Consider the following 14,999-nt stretch of genomic DNA (forward strand, 5'->3'; position numbering starts at 1 on the left):
CAGCATTTGCACACTGCCCCTGACCTTAATAGAATATTATTTATGGCCGCGATCAAACTGTCTCCCTCGCTTCTTCCTCCCTTTCGGCTGCGGAATTGAGCGGTTTGAAGTCCTCTCCGACAGGGTTGATAGTTTGTAGACAGCCCCTGAGAGTCTGGGGCGTTCCGAATTGGCTGAGCGCTCCGCCGGGGAGGGCGGGGAGTTTGCTGAATGTCCCTGGCCGGAATCCCTGCCTTTCAGAGCCGCGAGACCAGAAGCGGGGAGAAGTTGGAGAGGTCGGATAGGGGAGGGTTAGAAGAAATTGCGGACAGGCCCCCACCCTGATCGGCTGAGCCCGCGAGGAGTGTCTCTGCCGCGTCCGGGCGGAGTGTGGACGCGCCACGCGCGGCCCCGCCAGGGCTGGGAGTTTGCAGACCGTCCCTGCAGCGGCCAGCTCGGCGGCGGCCCTGCGGCTGCCGCGGCGGCCCCGGGCGCGATCCAGCCCAGGTGCCCGCGCCGCAGGGTCGGGGCGCCGCTACTCCGTGCTCCGCCGCGCCTTGGGCCCCACAGGGTCGGCGGCTGACTGGCGCTCCCGGCTGCTGCTGCTGCTGCCCAACACAGAGGTGAGAGCCACTGGGTCGGGGCGATCGCCTCGAAGCTCGCCATCCCCGTGGAAAGATGCACGCAGAGCGGACCGCGGAAGGCGCGGGGAGCCAACATTGAGGGCGGCGCAGCGGGGGGCTTCCGCTTGCCACCCCTCCGCCGCCTGCGTGGGTGCCCCGGTCGCGGCCGCTCTGCGGGACCTGGGAGTGTAGTCGGGGACGCGCCTTGAGGCGCCCTCCTGCCCGGGACAACCCCTCCCCAAGGGAGGCTGCAGGCCCCCAGGACCCGTGGGGAGAGGGCTTGTGGTCTTTTCAAGGGACTGTCCAGAGGAGGCTTTGGTTGCGCGGGCTGGAGGCGAGCGGCGAGGGATGGCAGCAGATAGGCGCTCTGACCGCGGATGGGGCTTAGTGGGGTTACGCTGCGGACGTGAGCCGGACTGGGGTCCCCTGGACCTGGGCTTGCAGGGCTGACTCAGCCACGGTCCAGTGGGGAGGAAGAAGAAGGGAGGTTGGTACCGGGCTCCAGGGAAGGAGGGATACGGCGGGCACTCTTGTCCGGGGGACCAGGGAAGTCCAGCGGTGCCCCCCACCCCATGGAGACCGCCGGCGGCCCGCGATCCCGCAGGCGCGCTATACTAGTCTGCCTGGCGGGAGAGGCTGCGGGGAGTGTAGAGCCCACACCCGCGCACACACTCCCCGAGAGCATGCTCAGTGCGGCCTTGGGAACTTCCTGCCGAGTCGCGGGCCGCCCTGGCCCCCTCCCGGCCCGCAGCTCGCAAAGTTGGGGGCGACAGGGCGCGCGAGTGGGGGGCGCGGCGCCTGCCTGTCGCCCTTGGGCGTCCCGGTCCCCTGCCTCGCCTTTGCTCGGCCCCAGACTAATCTCTCGCCAGCCGCTGTCGCGACTGGGAACGGAGGCGTGCATGTCATCCACCGTTCCCCGAGGCCAGGTCCGAGGCCGGTTGGCCAGAGGCCTGGCGGTGTGACCGCCTGCCGGATGGACCCGCTGGCTGTGCGCTCGCCACGCGCGCGGACCCCGCGCGGCGAGTACACTGGGTGGAAGGGGGTGTGTGAGCACGGGGACGTTGGCGCACACACTCGCTGTCACACACAATGCCATGGTTTCGTAGCTACCGCGCCGTAGAGGGAAGGGGTGGCGCTTGCATTGTCCAGCCGCATTTGGAGCACCTACAGGGTGCTCGGTGCCTGGGGGGTGCCGGAACCAGGCGATGCACTGGTTTTCAGAAATGCCCGAGGAGAGGTCGAGGGCCTGGTACTCATGGCACTTATTGCCAGGCCTGGCCCAAGGCGGACGCCGCTCTCTGCACCCAGCTCTGGCGGCTCAGACAGGGAAGGTTGGGCGCTTATGAGGCTGTGAAGTTAAGGGGAAAGCTTAGATTTGTGTGGGGTTCGGTGGAATGGAAACACTGCACTTGTAAACACTGGAATCCAAGTGTTAGAGGTAGGATCTCTTTCTAAAGAGAGGAGCTGGTGCTCCTTGCCCCTCGTTCATTGTAAAGACCCGAGCAACTTGGTTGGTTTATACTCCAGAAATGACCCTCCCACGCCCCCCCATGTTAGGCACTGTGTCACTCACATCCTGAGCCTTGTCCCAGGATCAGAACTCCCTTGTTTTTGATTCAAGAAAGTCACAGAACAGTTTTTCACGATGAGCAAACCATCACTGATCTGTTTTGATACATGAATTTTCACCTCCCCCTTTTTCTTTCCTACAAATTCTTTCTGTTGTTATTGCTCAGGGCTGAGACAGGCACTCTCAAATTTTTGGCTGTTAGGATTAGAGCAAAACTCCCCTTTCTAGAGGCCTTTTTAGTTTTCTTGTTACCAAGCTCATGTCCTTGTCGTCAGTCTGAAGTGGAGAGGCCCTGAAAAAACCAGGTGATGGGGAACGGCAGGTACGCGGTGACTTTTTGCCCCTTTTAGGGGCTGGGAGAAGAGGAGAAGGAGGTTGCTTTCCCTCACACCAGACTCGGGCAGAGCTGGGTGCCGGATGTAAGGTTTGGGATTTTTCTTTCATCCCCTTTGTTCCAGCCTTCCTTCTCAGGTCTGGGACACTTGTGATTGGAGCCACTAGGAGAAAGGAGTCTGCAGTGCTGATTTGGGGCTTTGCAGCGATTGCACCTACACAAGCGGTGCCAGTTGGTTTTAAGGCGGACTGCAGTGGCAGCAGAGCTGGGGGGCTCACCCAGATCTGCCAGTGGCATCTATGTGTGCTAGCCAATGCTGCAAAGCCTCTCATGGGCTTTTGCATCTCCTCAGCAGTGCGCATTTCAAGTGCTTTGTGTTTGAAAGTGAGAATACAGTACATGTTTATATATAGTCACGCATCCATAGAGGGATTTATAAGGAAGCATGGGCATATGTACGTGCATATGCAGTGTTCTTTGGTAGCATCTTGGAGCTGGAAGGGACCTCAGGAGATCATAGGAATTCAAATTTTTCCCCTTCCCATTCAGTTTTCTCAGTTTAAAAATAACCAACCAGCCTTATGCCCAGCTCGTCTCCCAAAGCATTGAAATGCCCGAGTCCCCCTATGACCCTAGCCCAGGGGGAAGGCCCGTGGCCACTCCCCTGAGAGGTGTGACTCCTTAGGATCTCTTCTAGATTTCACCCTGTCATTTGACATGACTTTTCCTAGTGCTCCACATGGCTTGGGATCAAAGTCAATGCAGAGTCACTTTCAGTTTGATTTTGGCAGGGGACAGGCAGTGACCAGTGTGCCCTACAGAGATGTCTGGAGAATTGCAAAGGGCAGTCATCTGTAAAACTTGGGTCATCTGGGCAGGTAGTTGCTCTGCTCCTTCCCATGAGTAGTGGAGACTCATATTTATTCCCTCCTCCTTGTGAGTCTGGGGTCTCCTGGCTCTGGGAAGGTGGGGTAGTGGTTGGGGATGGCATTCTTTGTGGATGTTACTATATTAGGTCTCAGGAGAGCATGTGCTGTCAAGAGTATTGTCTCTAGGGATTTGTTATGGTAGATGTCAAAGTTTGGGGAAGAGTCCTGGTGACAGGTGAATGGTTAACGGGTCATTTTGGCTGAAGGAAGGTGTATGTGTTTCAGAATCCAAGAACTTAAAGAAAAAGACTAGAAATCATTTTATGTTTGGGGGAGAGTACCACGTGGGTGACAGTTGAGAGGCTTGGGTCAGAAATAAATTGGGTACTTGTCAGTGCAAGTTTTACTAGGCTGGCTTTAAAGTTTATAATTGCTTTGATGTATAGAGTCCCTTTTAATAGCAAGAAGGTGGCCAAACCTTAAAATTTCTGTTTGAAATTGTGTAAAGACCTCCCCAACCTCATCTTCTTAAAGTTTCTAATCTAAGCCATGTCCCTAGACTCTCTTGCATCCTGTGTCAACATCAAAAATCCGAGCACAGTTGTGATGACCTCTGGGCCAGTTGCAGGTAGATGCACTGAGTGTTTACTGGGTAGCCACCATGAGCTACACTCTGTGCTGGTGCTGGGTATAAAGATGTCCTTCTTCAAAATTACCTTCTCACTTTTAATTTATCTGACCTTCTCTTTCAATGTGTTAATGCAAACTAATAGTTCTTGGAAAGCCGCCAATGTGGGTCCCAGGAGTCTTAGGACTGTAACCATGTTTTCAGCTGGAAGAGTTGAGACTTGAGCTGTGTTTGCCCACTTGAGCTGTTTTATTTATTTGTTTTTTCTTTGCCACAGTGAAATGCATCCTTCCCCAACTTTGTCACATTTGGAAGGCTGGATGTATACATGAGAGGGGTTGGAGGAATCACACTATTTCTTCAAAATCCCACAGCTCTCTTGTCTGAACAAGTAACCTCCAGAAAGAATACAGGGGCTTTCCTGTTGGGCCCTTTGGCCTCAGAAAACATCAGGAGAGGCAAGTGGAGGGGGGGTAAGCTCTCGCGGCTGGGTTTGGTGGGAGCAGTTCTCCCTGCAAACTGTCAGCCCCACTGGCATGCCTGCTTTTGTGCCTGCTGGACCTTGGCCCCAGCTGGGGTGGTTTCCCAGGATGGCTAAGGACCTTTTCTCTACCCTGTTGCCCAGGAACTCAGGAGGGGGGTTATCCAACTACTTTGTTACTTATAAGAGTTAAGTACTGGTTGCAAGTTCTTTTTTTAAAAAGTCAGCACTTCAAGGTTATCCCTAGAATAATAACAGCCTCACTTATTTGAATCCCTCTTTGATTTTTGTGGCTGGATTTTGAGGGAACGTGTGCCGCCCACCTACTCCTGTCTAAACGCACTCCTTAATGTTGTGGTTCTGAGCACAGACAGCTTATAAGTCCTGTCATGCTGGTAAGATGCTTTTTATAAGGACCCTACACAGCACAGCCTTCCTCTATAATAGTTTTGGATCCCTTTCATGTCTCAGTCCACCCATGGGAGTGTGTTGTGTTGGTGATCAGCGTAAAGACTGCATGTCTTGGAGAAATGTCAAGAACCGTGGGCGAGAAAATAGGAGAGATGGTGATGGAACAAAATCTATCTTCTATAATTGACATGATTGCAAATGCTCCTTTTGTATTTCTTTTACTCCTCACTGCATTGCTGAGGTAAATATTAATGTCATTCCCACTTCATACATACCGTGTTTCCCCGAAAATAAGATCTAGCCAGATAATCAGCTCTAATGTGTCTTTTGGAGCAAAAATCAATATAAGACCTGGTATTATATTATATTATACTATATTGTAAGACCAGTCTTATAGTAAAATAAGACCGGGTCTTATATTAATTTTTGCTGCAAAAGACGCATCAGAGCTGATTGTCTGGCTAGGTCTTATTTTGGGGGAAACACGGTAGGGAGGCTGAGATATTAGGAGTTTATGAAACCTGGCCAAAGTCACACACCACTAGCATGTGGCAGGGTGAAGATTCGAATCCAGGTGGTCTAGGTCCAGGGTGCATGTTAGCTGGAATATGCGTGGTCATTCAGGCTAGGAACTTCACCCTATGCTAGCCAGCACCCTTCCAAGGAAAGTCAAGAGGAGTCTTAGACACTCTGGGGCTGGAAGGGACCTCAGGGAGATCCCCCTGGATCCCTGCTCTTTCTTGCTGAGGTCATGGAGGTGCAGAGAGGTGGACGGACTTGTTCCAAGTCTTACCTGCAGGCAGCAGTGGCAAAGCTGGCCTTCAATTCTGACCTTTGGTCCCACAGGAACAGTTGATAACAACTGATAACAGATTTCTGCTTTGTTTATAGGGAGGATCCAGGAAGAGATTATGATGGTCATTTCGCATCTGTCCCTCCCATTCCTGGATTCCTGGGTATACTCACACCCACCTTAACCTTGGAATCTTGAGGGGAGCAAATGAGTGTGTCCAAGTTCCTTCACTCGCCCCAAATGGGAGAGTCTAAGCAACTTACGTACTTTTAAGCAAAGCATTCTCTTTCTCAAGTCCCTTTTTAAGTATGACGTCTTAAGGATACAGACTGGGATGGAATTTACGTTTCACTCTGAAATTCTCTTAAGTAATCTCTGTCTGTCTGTCTGTCTGTCTGTCTGTCTGTCTGTCTTAGGGCTCATGGTCTCTCTCAGCATTGATGTCTTTCTTTAGGAGCATGGTGTGAGCAAGGGGAGACCTGGCAGATGTGTCAGGGCTCTTCCTTAACTGTTCCAATAGAGGGCTGGTGGGGACATACCCACAATATCTGTGGAATCCTAGGAAGATTGCTGAGGCCCTGCAAAATGTTTCTCTGACCACGGATCATCGTACTTCATGGAATGTTCCTGTTGGGCATACAAATGAGCACCATTTCCTTTAATTTTTATTCCTTTCATATGACTAGGATTGCATCTGGCACATCCGTGCTCTCACCTATTCCTGACGCTGAAAGTTTCAGGTTAATACATAGTCCTTAGCTGCTCAAGAAGTTAAAGTCTGGGCCTGGTCAGGGCCCACACAGAGGAGCTTAATTAAGTTCAGTTAGAAGGCAGCGTGCAAGTGAAGAACACACTTATTCAGCCCATGTGACCACTGTGGGCCTCAATTCTTATGTTGAAAAGTAAGAGGGGGTTGAATGAGCTCCAAAGCTCTGCTAAGTCCTAACACTGTATAATCTCATATATGTGGCAAAGGAGGTGTAGAATAGGGAAGTGAAATTTCCTTATTGAACAAAGAAAAAATATTGAGGAAAAACTCAAGTTGCTTTTCCCTTTGCTGGCAGACTCTGTTTAGTAGACAGTTGAAATGCTTACCTATGAAGAACTAGCCCTCTATTATCACTATTTTGGGGGATGTTTATTTTTGTGTGTTTAGGAGTAAAAAGCCTCTCTCCTTACTTCTCAGCCTAGAAATAACCTGCTTTCTCAACTGAAACTATTTTTTTCCGTTGGGAAATTGACATTCTAAGAGCAGAAGATGACCAGGTTCATGGCTACTGTGGTTACGTGGCACAGCGCCCTGGGGAAAGTGGCGAAGTACTTACACTGCCACACGCTGCCGAATTCTGTTTACATACCTTCATCAACTTCACTGTTAACTACTTTAAAAGAACGGGGAGATTGATATCAATTTCTTTGCAGCTGCTTTTTTTCTTTAACCATCTGTTACTTTCAACACTAATTTTTTTTTTATTTACTAGATTTTTTTATTTACTAGTGTTCCTGCCAATGAGGAGTTTTCTAAATGACCAATTCTTTTCTCTCATGCGTCTTTGTTTAGGAAGGCGTTGTCTCTGCCTCACGCTAAGGATGATCTTTCTGTTTTCCTTTACTTTTCTTAGTATTTCTGTTTAGTGTACTTCTCTCTCCCTCCCCCCCACCCCCACAAATTTTCAGAGCCACCAAGGTCAGAGGCAGCACCAAGTGGGGATTTGGCGGGAAAGGGGCACTTTTCTCCATCCCCTGCCCAATACTGAGGAGTCCCCAGTCTTCTGTGAGACCTTTGCCAACACAGCTTCAAGCCCCTCTGACCATCGGGATGGCCTTTCCTCTTTAACAAAGTTCTCATCTCCAGTGACTACAAACGATACCTTCCCCCCTCCTCCCCTTATGCGATTTCTCACTGTTGTGCTTGCTGGATGTAAAGGTGGCACTCTTTAGCTAATCCTTCACTGTACCTTATTTAGTGTGCACACATATCATTCTCTTGGGTAAATGTGACCCGTTTTCTTCTAGAGGTTCACCATTCCCTATTTGCTATTCTGATGTCCACTGAGCTCCAGAAAGGGAAAGATTTTTCCCGGGTTCGTTAAAAAGATGTATCCGGCCCCAAGGGTTTCTCAGAAAGGCCTATAGAGCTCACTGGGGAGCTCCGTTGCCTTGTACAGGGCCCAACGCCCAGTCACACAATCAGCTGGGCAGGGTGGCATCGTGAGTAAATTCCGACTACAGCGGGTGAGGCCTCTCTGCAGTTAGCTATATGTCTTCACGTAGTTCAGTTTAGTGCTCTATGATTTTGGTTTTTCATCTGTCAAATGAAGCATCTTGGCTTTTCCTGCATCTGTGAGATTCTTCTACTAGTGTCTCTTCGTGGCTGAGCTCAGCACACTCATCTGCTCTAGTTTTTTCAATCTGTGCTTGAGAATATTCTTAGGTGTGTTCCGAATTTTGAGGTCCTGTTTGGTTGTGTCTTTTTAGAGTTCTGGTTTTCAAATCAGTGGATCTTTTGTTGACATTTTTTCGCTCTTCACCATGAACATAATTATAATTCATGGCCTCAGGAAACCCAACAAATTGGGACTTTGTATGTGAGTCAATGGGTGAGAGTGTGTGTGTGTGTGTGTGTGTGTGTGTGTGTGTGTGTGTTCGCCTGTGTGTACGCTGTCCACTTTCACACAGCTAGGGCTTATTACCTTGTTTTAATGTTACCTATGAAAGGGAGTGATCAGGGTTGGAGCTGCAGATCTGGAGGAGCCATTAGTTAAATGAAGTCTCTAGAAAAATGCCTGTGGAAGGATTTTGCTAACATGGCTCCCTTTAGTATATGCTTGGAGATTGTAAGGATAATTATTTTATTGTACTTTTCTATAGACTGCAATAAAGATTTTCCATGATAATGAGTTGCTTATTCCATGATAATGCCTTTTCTGTACTTGCCCCTATAAGCGGACTCAGATACAGCTTTCCATTTTTCATGCTATGCTTGGTTAGTGTTCTCTGGGTTCCAGACTTTCTTTCTCTCAGTCTAGTGGCTTCAAGAGAGACTTTTCTATTTCCTCACTGTCAACCTTTAGTATAAAGATTACAAGATTATGTAGTCTTTCCGTAATTGCTGTAACAAATAACCACAAACTTAGTGGCTTCAAGCAACATGAATTTATTGTTTTATCGTTTTGTAGTTCAGAGATCCAACATGGTCTTACTGGCTAAGATCACGGTATCCATCCTTTTTGGAGGCTCTGGGGGAGAATCTGTTTCCTTATCTTTTCTAGCTTCTAGAGGGCAGCCACATTCATGGGCTTGTGGCCTCTTCCCCTAATCAAAACCAACAATGTTGTGCTGATTCCGTGTCCTTCTGCCATCAGGCTGGCTTGCTGACCACAACTGGGAAAGGTCCTCTGATTTTAAGGATCCCTGGGATTAGATTGGGTCCATTCAGATAACCTCATCTCAAAGTCCATAACTTAATCACATCTGTCCTGTAATATAACAATTCACAGTTTCCAGGGATTAAGAAGTGAACACCTTTGCTTATCTGCCTGCTATAGTCCTCAAAACTTTTGTGAAGAAACGGATTTTCACTTTTTATGTAAAGGAATTACTCCTTTTTGTTGAGGAACTTTACTGTTACAGGAGATTTGCCTGTTTCTTTGTTCCTCATATTTTTGAGTATAGTTGTCCCCCAGTATCCACCAAGGCACTGATTCCAGGACCCCCCTCGTATAGAAGCGCAAGTCCTGTATATAAAATGGTGAAGTATTTGCATATAACCTTTATTTATATATGGGCTACAGCAGGGTGTGTCTACATGTTACGACATTTACCGAGATTCAGTGTAGTGCTTGGCATGTGGCAAGTTTAAGTTTTGCATTTTGGAATTTTCTGGGATTTTTTTTTTTTTTTTTTTTTTTTGGATTTGTGGTTGCTTGAATCTGTGGATGTAAGTAATATCAGTGGATATGGAGGGCCAACTGAATATTCAAATCAACCATTTGCAAAACACAGTGTCTAAGACTTGAGTTCTGCTGCGGCTAGGCATTGAGCTATGCATGTTTGCATGTCTCAGCTTACGTTGTCAGCAGTCCTGCCATTACAAGGAGGAAACGGAGGTGCAGGGAAACTTGCCTAGGGTCATGTAGCCAGAAGTGGTGCAGTCAGGGTACAAAAGTGGGCATCATTATGCAAAGCCTGCGTTCTTCTCACTCTGCCTTCCTGCTTCAGAAGTGATCATGGAAAAACAAAAGGAGAACTGGTAATGGGAAAACTTAAAATAATGTAAAATCTCTCTGCTTCTGTCAAGGTGATGACAAACAATAAATACTGCCTGTGGTAGATTGATGGCACTAAAGGCCCTGATTAATGCCTCTCTGTATTCATACTCTTTGCCTTGTAACTTTGTTGTCAGTCCCCTTCCCTTCCCTCTCCAACCAACGGTATTGACCACGTGACCTGTGTTGGCCAGTGGGATGTTAGCAAATGCTGTGTAAACAGTTTACAGGCACCTACATGTTTCTGATTGCCTTTTACACAGCTGGGATTGCTCACTCAGATCCCTGCCACCGCCATGAGCACATGTCCAGACTAGCTTAATGGAGAGATCTGACAGACACTTGGGTATGAGCCAAGTTATGTGAACTGAGGCCATCCTAGACCAGCCAGCCCCCAGCTGAACTGTCTGCTGCTTGAAGTTTTCTGACTATGTCTTGCCAAGATCAGTTAAGCCTGTCCTAGATTACGAGAACCAACCAGTTTACCTGTGGATTTGTGGAAATAAGATTATTATTTTAAGCCGCTGAGTTCTGGGGAAATTTGTTATATAGCAGTTGCTAACTGTTACACAGCTCATGTCAGATACTTGAATAGCATATGAAATACTTTTGGTGTCCGTTTGAAGATCATTTTGGACTACTTGTAATTAAATATTCTTTTTTAAAAATGTCATGTTTTTAAATATTCTCTTAGGATTATACTTTAGGCTGAAGAACTTGCCCATTGGATCTACCACCTTTTTCTTTCTTAACATAAAAGTTCTTTAAATTCTTATCAGTTTCAGTCAGAAGCAAACTTGTGTTTTTTTCTCAAACTATTATTTCTAATATGGTGGCTTTTGACCCCCAACTTGCAGTTGGAAATTGACTCAGAACTCACATATACATGTATATACTGTGCTTCCCCGAAAATAAGACCTAGCCGGATCATCAGCTCTAATGCGTCTTTTGGAGCAAAAATTAATATAAGACCCAGTATTATATTATATTATATTATATTATATTATATTATATTATATTATATTATATTGAACCCAGTCTTGTAGTATAATATATTATATAAGACCCGTTCTTATAGTGTATTAAAATAAGACCAGGTCTTATATTAACTTTTGCTCCAAAAGACGCATTAGAGCTGATGGTCTGGCTAGGTCTTATTTTCAGGGAAACATGGTAACAGCGAGAAAAGTTCATGAAACAACATACCTACCCTTCTACCTCTGTTGTCCTCTGATGATTTCTATTCTATTCTATTTAATTTACTTTAAAAAATGCAGGTTAGGAGTCAGCACTGTACCTGCTGCCCATTTTGTAAAAATAGTTTTATCAGAACACAGCCACGTATTCCCATTTGTTCATGTATTATTTATGGTTGCTTCCAAGTTACAATGGCAGAGTTGAGTAGTGGTGACAGAGAGTATCTGGCCTACAAAGTCTAAAGTACTTACTACTATCTGGGTCTTAAACGTTTTCTGACCTTTGCACTGAATTGATTTCATAACCCATCAGTTAGTTGTGACCCTCCAAACAGGAGACACTATTCAAATAAGTGACCTTTAATTCTCCTGATACTCCAATGGAAATCACACTAAACAAATCTGGCAGATGTGAAAAATACCCCTTTAGTTGTGTCATACTCAAACTTTCTTTTCTGTTTACTTAGATTCAACAATTAAGTTTTTGCTATTTAACATTATATCTGATTGACTTATATAGGGAGCTTTTCAAGCAGTGCTAAAATGTTCCATGGTAGGTAGTATTATGCCCCTCCCCTTCCTTTTTTCTAATTTAAATGATGCTCCTTTGTGGAAACTAGCTGGAATTAAGGTGGACACAAATTCCATTCCAGTGCTAGTTATTTATTCATGAGATTCCAGCAGTGCCTTTTTTGTGGCATAATGGAGTCCATTAATAGAAGAGGTAGAGAAACAGTGATCTTGGCTTCTTTCAGAGCATCTTCCTGGCAACTGGTCCTTATTGCCACATTTCTGAATTCGGGTGGTATTATTTCTGAGCATCATAAGATTAGAGACATTAAATCGTGGACTTTTGGTGTTTGAAAGACCTTGGAAAAAAATTAGTTTTTCTCTCAGACCTAATTAGGCCCTTAAAGGCCAAATTTCTCCAATACCTAAATTTTCCGAGCCTGTCAAGAAAGGACAACAGTGTTATTTATGTGTTGTGGCTAATGAGATTGATGAGAAGGAGCTGAGGCAGAAAAGCTTTAGAATGATCTGGATATGTCTTGTAGAATCTGAAATGCCAGTTGAAGAATGGTCACTGGCCCATTTATTTATTGGCAGTGAGAACAGAATCAAAATTAATGGGCTTCAAGTACAGCATGAAGAGCTTAGGTAAAATCTGAGAAACATCCCCCAAATAAAGTAGGTTCTTTGACATTAGAATAGGTTCTCCTGAGCATTTTTGATGTTAACTGCTCCCACTTAATTTAGGTGGGTGGCCATCCCTGCAGGTGGTTGGACGTGTGTAATTAATAAGGACTCTTCTGGGTACTAGCAACAGAAACTTGCTGGAGCTTGCTTCAGCAAAAGGGGAGAATTCACATTAGGGCTCCAGGAGCAGGAACCAGGAGCTGCCTGCAGCCTGGGATCCAGACTCTCGGAACCCCAGAAACCCCCTTTGCTTCCCCTCTGCCTCATCTACTCAGTGCTGTAGTCTCCTTTCTGTTCCCTTCTGCTTTTCTTGTCCCAAAGGCAAAACTCTGGGGAAGTGCACTTGTTACTAGGGAAGCCCCCCAAGAAGACTGATTTTGCTGCTGTAATGCCACTCCCAGTTTCCTGGGGATGTCACCTCAGTGGCCCAGTTTGCTTATCACCCAGAGGTATGCAGCGTGTGGAAACTGCAGTGTGGATTTTAGCTGGCTCCGTATGTCTTATGGAGGCGTTTTAGAAATTTATGGAGTCGTGTTGGTGGTCAGTGATTGAGGGGTGCTATTAGCATTTATCGGGTGGGGACCAGGGATGCTAATCATTTGTGATGGGTAGAACAGTCTTACACCCCGGAGTATATCCTGTGTTCTGCTGTGATATAATCATGGATAAAAAAACAAAACCTGTTTATTATCTGAACCTGGAAACCTAACGTACACATCAACAAGGAGTATTTTGCACGGTTTAAGGAAGCATTGACTTTCTCAGTTGATGAAGAAAGATGGTGATTTGTTTTAATGGGAAATTTACCATAAGGTGTTGGCTATTTTGAAAAATCACACCATCCATGGCTTCAACACATTACCTGTGTCAATCCACGTTTGTACCTGACCTACTCTTTGATTTTACATTAAAGTACAAGCACCTAATGTCCCCATTATATCTTCTAGATTAGTCTTGCCCAACAAATTGCATATTGAAATGCATGTTAAGTTTGTTATAAATTATTTTTCTTTTATTCTCATTTATATTACTCTTAGGGTGGTAAATACATGTGTTTGAAATTGTGTTTAGGAAGGTTATCTAAGAATTTGATTGTAGCTAGTAAAGGAGTATTAGAAGTTTACTATAAGTCTGGGGCTGGGGAGCTCATAGAGTTTAGAATACAGCTTCAGGGGAAGTGACTTGTAAAGTAATTTTCCCCTAGCCTAGTTAAAGATTCTGCTGATTTAAGTACTCTTAACACTAAATACTTAAGAAGTAAAAAACTGTGGCCCATGCATTGGGTGCAGCTGAGTGAAAGAAAAGGAACAGAGATGTTGGCCCCGTGCTGCATACCCTTTCCGCTCCCATATATGTGCTTTATAGCTCCTGCTGGGCCAAGGCCAGGTTCTAAGTCTTCTCACCATCAAAAGCCGTAGCAGTGGGGGATGAATCAGAGTATCACATGAGTTCCATGTGCATTGCTTTGTAGGGCTTCCAGGACATCTGAGCTTGCATGGGAAAATACTACACCTTATTTTCACTAACCTTTAACCAAAATCGAGCAATTCCTTAACTTTTGAATGTTGGCCACAAATCACAGTAATGTTAGCATTCTCTGTGACCATTATCTGTCACCTTGTCACCAATAGAAATCCAATATTTTCATATCACTTCATAGATGGCTAAGATATCTTGAAATATCAGTACTCATTATGACTTTGAAATTATGGTGGTTATTATACTTGCTACTAGATGGTGTTATTTAATATATTAATAAGTAAGCATACTATTATTATGTTATAATTTAAAGAATATTTTGATAACCACAGTTAAATATAACTGACTTCCTCTGTAATCCTATGTACTTATTTTATGCATTTAAAAAATCCTGAGACGGGGTCCGTAGCCCTCACAGCCTGCCAAGGTGTCGGTGGTACAGAAATCATAGAGTAGAATTTTGAGGTGCTCTGGACATTACCACCCCATTGCTGCCCCTTTTCTTCTGTTTATCCTCCTGACTTGGCCTTTCCCTGAGATGCCAGATAAGGGTGTGGGCTTATTTCCAATTGTCTTTTTTTCGTTTTAGACATGGTCCAAGAATTGAGCTTGATTCACCGTTGGTTCATTCTTTTATTATATACGAGGAGGCAAGTTTGTCAGAACATTCCTCCGGGCAGGCTGTATTGAATAGTACAGGATACATGATGCATTTAAAGCCAAAAATATACTGATTATCTGAATCCTAAACAGAAGTGTGATTTCTGGTTCAGTTTTTCAAGTGGAGAAAAACAGATATTCTGCAAGAAAATTCCCTATATACAGACCAACTACTTCTGTTTTCTTCTTCATATGCTGCAAAGTTACATAATCACAACACAACTCTAAAAAGTACCCCATTGCCCAAGAAATATGCTGCACAGATGACTAAAGGGGGTGAGGGGCTGTTTTCCTGCTACTTGCTATAATTGGCTTGTGGGGGCAGGGGTTTGGGATGGAAATGGACAGCTCCATCAGTGTATCGTTGATCCTGGTGGCTACCTTGCCCCCCAGTGAGTCCAGCTAAAGGGTGTTGTGCCACAGCTATAACTGGACTTCTGGGAATGGTGTTAGCCCTTTTCTGTGTCTGGAAACTTCTGCTGATAGGAAATGAGTTTGCCGCAGGATAGCC

General features: G+C 45.7%; 1 protein-coding gene across 8 annotated transcripts in view; it reads left to right on the forward strand.

The window, feature by feature from the left end:
• The first annotated feature begins 226 nt into the window (after nt 1–226).
• The window catches only part of MGAT5 (alpha-1,6-mannosylglycoprotein 6-beta-N-acetylglucosaminyltransferase), a 323,438-nt gene continuing 308,665 nt past the window's right edge, over nt 227–14,999 (forward strand). For 7 of the 8 annotated variants that reach the window (XM_019731135.3, XM_019731136.3, XM_019731137.3 and 4 more), the window contains exon 1: nt 227–602. The gene's annotated coding sequence lies outside the window, so the exon portion shown is untranslated. The remainder of the gene's footprint in view (nt 603–14,999) is intronic. The other variant, XM_074335513.2, reaches the window with a different exon arrangement.

Source organism: Rhinolophus sinicus, chromosome 17 (assembly GCF_057876585.1).
Source record: "Rhinolophus sinicus isolate RSI-liver-muscle chromosome 17, RSI-T2T, whole genome shotgun sequence".
Lineage (NCBI taxonomy): Eukaryota > Metazoa > Chordata > Mammalia > Chiroptera > Rhinolophidae > Rhinolophus > Rhinolophus sinicus.